This window comes from Enhydra lutris, unplaced genomic scaffold (genome assembly GCF_002288905.1).
Source record: "Enhydra lutris kenyoni isolate GAN:26980312 unplaced genomic scaffold, ASM228890v2 scaffoldscaffold8, whole genome shotgun sequence".
Classification (NCBI taxonomy): Eukaryota; Metazoa; Chordata; class Mammalia; order Carnivora; family Mustelidae; genus Enhydra; species Enhydra lutris.
The window spans coordinates 29692512-29699798 of NW_019154092.1; positions in this window are offsets into that span (position 1 = coordinate 29692512).

Genomic DNA, 7287 nt, shown 5'->3' on the forward strand with positions numbered 1-7287 from the left:
AGAAAGTATGGTCCAGGGCCCCTAGGGAGAAGGTGAGAGGCACCTCAAGCTCTTCTTCTGGCCCTGCCAGTCCCCATTTACTCTGATTTAAAAGACAAAAAACAAAATGAACAAACAAACAAAAAACTAGTTTTTGGAATGATGGGTCACAGAATCTTCAGAAATGGAAGACATCTTACCACTCATTGCTCCCACCCTCCCGTCTCTAATTTAATCAAGACAATTTTTGTTCCTTTCCTTTAGAGTGACTATAAGGGAATAAAATAATAGTTTAAATAAAAATCACATCTGGCAAAGCCATAGAGTGTTTTTAGTCTGGCTGTTGGTTTTCACTCAAATGTTCATGAGGCATGTAAGATGGGCAAGCCTCACTGCTAGGTATGGTAATAGCAACAAAAACTAATTTAAACTGAATGTGTCCACCCATTAAGGAAAGTGTGTTGGTCAGGGGTCTCTAGAGAAAGAACCAGTAGAATGTGTGTATATATGAAGAGAAAGAGATTTATTTTAAGGAATGGCTCACAGGACTATAGGGCTGGCAGGTCTGAAATTTGAAAGGCAGACCAGCAGGCAAGAGATCCAGGGTAGGATTGGTACTGAGTCCAAAAGCAGCCTGGAGGCAGAATTCCCACTTCTTGGGTGGTCTTCAGTCTTTTTCTTTTAAAGCCTTCAACTGATTAGATGAGGCCCACCCACATTATGAAGAGTAATGATTTATTCAAAGTCTACTGGTTTAAATATTAACGTCCATCTAAAAAAGCAAATCTAGACTGGTGTTTGACTGAATATCTGGGTACCATGGGCTAGCCAAGTCGCACATAAAGGTAAGCATCCCAGGACGTTAATTACGTGGGCATGTGCACTTACACAGTGTCCTTGTGTTCTATCCAGGCAGAGTCCCTGTGCTCCTTCTTGCTGTTCTCATGTAGCTCCACACCAACCTTCTGCCAGAGGAGGCAGGGGCTGGAAGGAAGCCTGAGTGTGGGTGGAGGGGGCCTGCCTCACTGCCTTCCCTGACTCCTAGCAGCTGTGTGGTCTCATCCCTTGAGCTTCAGGTTCCTCCAGTGTAGAGTGGACACACTGCTGTCCCGACATCATAGGAACGCCATGAGCATTATGTGAGGATAACAGCAGGGTGGGGTTTGTATTCCCTGAGGCACGGCCATTGTGCAGTTGGGGAGCCTTGGCAGGCCTGACACACGGCAGGACAGAGGGTCTCATGTCTTGGTGGACAGGGCAGGTGGTGAGGGGCTTTCTTTATGGACCCAGGAAGCCTGGGAGGGAGGCTCCCACCTCAAGGACAAACCTGTGTTCCACAGGAAGGTGAGTACTCCCAACCCAGAGCGCCTAAATGGACTTTTTTACTCTTTTAAATCGACTAAGTGCTCTTCCCCCAAATTCCACAATTTCAGAGAAAAAGTTTAAGTTCCCCTTCTTCATAACTCCTACCCCAAATCCATTCCCTCTCCAGAGGAGACAATTCACTCCTTGGCATGAATCCTTTCACATCCTTTCTTACTGATGTTTTCATTACTATAAAAATGGGGTTCACCTACCATTTTGTGATTTTTTTCATGCACTTAGCAATATGTCATTCATGGTTTCCATGTCCAACTCTGACTTTTCATATATCCTGTTTTTTTTTTCCTATTAAATTAGAGAAAAAAGATGAGGAAAATAAATAAGAACTTCTTATAATTAAAGAAAAACCTTGCCGGAGGCCTGAGAGAGTGTCCACACTGCACAGCCCCCTTCCTCCGAGGAGGGTCCCGGCCCAGGCAGTGAGACTACGAGGGCCTAGAACCAGCATGCACCGGACCTCCCATGGACACGTTCCAGTCCTTGCCTCTCCCTTCTGTTCCTGTAGCCGTGTTTGTCTCTGAGCAAAGCTGATGGCCCCTGCCACTCCACCAGCAGAGACGGCAGTGTCAGATTTGAGGGAAGATGGTACTGAGTGGCACAGATACTTAGGTTATTATTTCTTTGCAAAACCTTCCAGATAGGCAAGCAAGGAGTTTGGGGGGAAGAATGCTCATGTGTACTTCAGGGACACCTTGTTTTCAAGGTCTGATATTGTCTCTAACGGGACTTTTTCTTTGAAAAGACCAGAAACTCTGTCATCTTTATCTCTAGTTAGCAGCTTCCTCCCCAGTTGTTATGAGGGGAGATATCAGTCACCAAGGCCTTGGTTAGATCTCTGAAAAAAAAGCCCTTGCCCTGTTCCCTATCACAAAGCCCCAGGCCCTGCCCTTCTGCGGTCATGCTGGAAAGATCCAAGGCTCCAAGTCCCCGGGCTGGTGGAGGTGACTCATCTCTCTGACCCTGAGTGGAAGAGAGTGGCGTGTTTGGGGTGCACGGGACGCCTGTCAGCAGTCAGCATCCTGTTGGCCAGGAAAGCACTACCTCTTCCCAGGAAAGGCTTTGTCTGCTGCAGAGACAGAAGTCCCACTGAGTCAGAGAAGAAAACCTGGCTGAACTCTGGGCTTCTGCGTCTGCAGTGGGAAGAAACCTGCCCCATTTTCACCCCCAACCCTGCCACCCAAACAGGGAGGCAACTTGCCCCTTTTCTGTGTTTAAGGATTCGATGGCCCATTATTACAGGGAAACAAACGATGGGAGCCTACGTGATGAATACCAAGGAAGGTATAAAGCAGCAGTGATTTTTCTTTTTTTATAAGATTTTATTTATTTGTCAGAGAGAGAGAGCACAAGCAGGGGAGTGACAGGCAGAGAGAGAAGCAGACTTCTGCTGAGCAGGAAGCCTGATGCAGGTCTGGATCCCAGGACCCTGGGGTCATGACCTGAGCCGAAGGCAGACGCTTAACAACTGAGCCACCCAGGCGCCCCAAGCAGCAATGATTTTGAAGAGGCCCAGTGAGTTGTATCTCCTCTCCCTGTTACTCCAGGGGTGCTCATTGATCAGAGTCCTCTCCTTCTACCCCTGTGACTCCTTTCTTCCCCTGGCCTCCATCACAGGTGGCTTATTTATTTAGCTAGGTATTTACTCCTTCCCTTGCACCATCAAAAAAAAAAAAAAAAAAAAAAATTGAACCAGCTTATAAAGACACACAGAAGATGGAATAAATGTCCAAGATAAGCCATGAAGAAGACAAAGAAACCAGTTGATAGAGCCAGTAGTAAGATGAGCACACGGAAACATCTATCCTGTAATGTTGTTCTATTACTACAGGGGGGCTGCAAGCATGGATCTAAGAGTCCTGGAAGCCTAAGAAAAGAGAACAAAGAATAAATTTAAAAACAACAGAGAAAAAAGTTGGGCAGGAGTACATTGGTGAGTTAGGAGAACACCTGCCGTTCTAAAGCAGAGTCCAGAGGGAGGTGAGTGGTCACAGCTCACGCTTGCCGGCACTTGAGCCAGACTCTTGAGTTAAATGCTCTTGTGACATTTCCTCATTCTATCCTGGCAATCTTGTGGGGTAGATATAGTTATGATGCTCATTTCACAGATTAGAAAACTTGACAGTTTGAGAGTAAGATAGTAATTTGCCCAAGACCAGAGAGTTAGTCAATTACAGAAATGAGATTCAGACCGAGGTTATCAGGCTCCATGTGTGGGTGCCTCAAGAGGAAGTTCACCCTGCATGTCAGTGGGGTCCCACGGGGGTATCCCTGCATCACACTTTTGTAGGCCTGTGTCTCCGGGCCCAAGATCAACTGGTATTTTCTCAGACCATCGTGAGTTGTTCTAATGCATCCCAAGCCTGCTCTAGTACCAAATTCTACACCAGAGAAACCTGAAGCTGAGATCTCCCGTCTCTCCATTCCCTTGCCTACATCAGGAACTACTCTTATAGTGCTCTGGGATCACAGAGCACACTAAAGGACAACTTCACCTGCCCTGTGGCTCTTTTCCTCCCATGCGTCCTTTGTGCCAGGTTTTAGGAATTGGGTATTCCCTCTCTTCAAGACCTCATGCTGTTCAGGCAGCGGTTCTCAAACTGCCAGCACCTACAACGCCAAGCTAAAGCAGACCACCAATTTTAGGTAAAAATGTATTTAAATTTTTAGTATTAAAAATACCATAATCTTTTTTTTTTTTTTTAAAGTAGGCTCCATTCCCAACATGGAGCCCAATATGAGGCTTGAACTCAAAACCCTGAGATTAAGACCCGAGCTGAGGTCAAGAGTCAGACACTTAATCAACTGAGCCACCCAGGTGCTCCAAAGCATTATATTCTTTTAAAAAGCATTTTATTACGGAGAAATCAGAATAGTATAATGAACCTCCGCACACCCATCACTCAGCTTTAATGGTTACTGACTCATGGCCAATCTTATTTCAACACTGCTCCCCTCCACTTCCTCTCTCCCATACATTCCCACAGCAAATCCCAGAAATCATATCCTTCCATCCATAAATATTTCAGTACGTGTCTCTAAAAGATACCAGTCCTTCCTTTTAATGTTATAAGACCATTATCACAACTATTTATAAGAGTTCCTAAGAATCATCAAATGTCCAATTGTCTCAAAAATATTTTAAGTCTTTTTTGTTTGAATCAGTATCCAAATAAGACCTATACATTCCTATCAGAGAGAACATTATTCTTTTTAAAGGTTTTATTTATTTATTTCACAGAGAGATCACAAGTAGGCAGAGAGGCAGGCAGAGAGAGAGGAGGAAGCAGGCTCCCTGCTGAGCAGGGAGCCCAATGTGGACTGGATTCTAGGACCCTGGGATCATGACCTGAGCCGAAGGCAGAGGCTTTAACCCACTGAGCCACCCAGGCACCCCTATTATTTTAAGTAATAGTTATTATTTCACACTTTTGGAAGAGGACATCATTCTCAGTCTCTTCCCACGGCACCTGACCTATTTGGGCAAGTTCTTTACTCCCTACTCCAACCATTTCTTTTGTTACCCTTTATTTTTACTAAGTTAAGCACTCCCCACTGAGTTACAGGTCACTGATAGCAGCATGCAGAGTCCGATATCTCTTTCTAATGGCCATGGATTCAGAAATGAGAGATTTCTCACTGAAGACACTTTTGGGCCAATTATAATGGATGTATGCTGTAACTTGGGAGATGGGAGCAAAATGGGTCCCTCTCATCCACATGAGCCCTGGAGGGCATTTGTCCCAACATTACAAGAGATTCTAATATATATGCAATAAGAGATTCTTCTCCTCTTAAAGTATCAGACAGACACTGGGAAAGAGTCAAACTCCACTCAGAGCAGACCGGACTTCAGTTTGGTCTTATGAAAACAATCTGATTTTTCAGCTAATTTTTTTTTTTTTTTAAGGGGCTGAGTGTATCCTTTGGATACTATAGGCCAAGGCCAGAATTGATAAGGTATATCTTTTGTTGTCTCAACAAAGCAGCTGTGGACATGCCGTGAGGTCAAGTTCTCATCCAAAGTTGAGGAAGGACCCTCTGCCAGCAGGGGGGACAGCAGAGTGATGGGGATCAGACCATTTGAAAGGGCAGTTAGAAGGACACTGAAAATGTCCAGGTAGGAGGTGATATGCTCCTGGAGTCAGGTGGGAATGAGACCAGACAGAGGGGAAGGATCAGTACAGCAGAAGAAGGGATATGAGGATGGACGGAGTGGGCAGTAAAGAGGCAGGAGGGAGGAATCTCCAGTGCTGGGTTGCTGTGTGAAACAGAGTGCTGCACGCACACGTGTGTGTGCACACACACACACACACACAGAATCCCCTTCCAAATTGCCCATGGCCCTGCAATGGAAAGAGCCAGCTGGATCTGTGGCTTAGAAAACACCCCATGTGAAATATCCACTCTGTAGTTAGAGCAACAAGAGTCCTCAACTCTGGCTGCACATTAGAATCGCCTGGGGCGTTTGAAAATACTGTGCCCAGGCCCCAGTTTAAGGCAGCTGAGTCAGAATCCCTGGGTACTTTTACACCTCTCCCCACCAGCACCCCCATCAGCAACAGAGAGGTGCTGATGTGCAGCCCGGGCTGAGAGGCTGTGGGCCAGGCATGGATAGCAATGGCTCTTTCAGCACAAAATTACCTGCCTGGACCCCTTGTTGGAAGTGTCCACAGCTTGAAGCTTAGCTTGGCTCAGTCTGGTTCCCTGTTGCTTGGACTGAACCGACCTGACCTTTGGAATTCAGCCCTCTGCTCAGAGGCCGGCAAGGGAAGTCTGGCAGGGGAACAGGAAAGAAGGGAGCCAGGTGTCCGCACATGTGCTTCCCTCTGCCTGTGGTGGGTGGCGGTTCTCACACTCTGACATGTCACGTTCACAAGGGGATGTTTGTCCAATGCAGATGCCTGAGTCCTGCTCCCTGCTAGGGTCTGAAGTCTAGGGTGTGGCCCAGGAATCTGCTTTTTAGTGGGTCCCAGGTAACCCTGACAGAGGGCGCTCAGCACGCATGCGCAGGCCTGCACACACCCCAGAAGGCCCGAGAAGTCTGCGGGACCAATGGTCTGTGGGCCCCCATGAGGGATGCACACGGGCAAGGGATTCTTCTTCATCCTGGACCCTGGCCAGGAGAGTCTGAACAGTTAGGACTGAGGTAGCGCCCAGCAGTAAGTGTTAGGAACGATCATGACTTCCATTTCTAGGAATGGTTGAAGTTGGATAGTGGAGCACTATCCAACTGGGGGCCTTCATGGAAAAGAGGTGGACCTGCTCCCAATTTTCTTTGTATAATAGGAGGTGGAAGTGAAACAGGAAGGGCCCTTGGCTCACTTACTCCTTATTTCCACCAAAAGGGAAACTGGGGGATTTTCCGAGGCTGACTGTTGGCAGCCAGCGCAGGAGTAAGTGTGGGAGCCCAAGAGGCAGACTCTGGTGTCGCAGGAAACTTCGGTTTCAGGCTTGAGGATTCCTGCACCAGAGCCTCAGATGTTCAGTGTGCATGGGCTTAAGAAAGGTTCCCCCCCTCTCCTGGTCCTCCCTTAGTCCTTTTCTGTGGGAGGGGACCCACCCTGCACTCCTCCCGCCTTCACCACCGGTGACTGGGGTGACACAGAGGCTGCCAGGTTCCGGGCAGCTGCCACCTGCTCAGCGGGCTGCTCTCCCAGCTTTGTTTTTCTTTCCTCTAAGCCAGGAGAGGTTGCACAAGGGGCGTTCCCTCAGAACGAAAAGGCCGGCACCTGGTCTAATCCCCTAAAGCAGAGGCAGCTCAGGCCCACGGCCCTCCCTAGAGAAATACGGGAGTGGGCTCAGAAAGGCCCAGGCCGTGTCTCCACACTCTCCCCCGCTCTCCCCCCTATGAAAAGGGGAAGCCAACACTGCTGTTCCCGAGCAGGCTTCGGTCAAAGGGGCAGCAGCCTATACCAGGACAAGAGC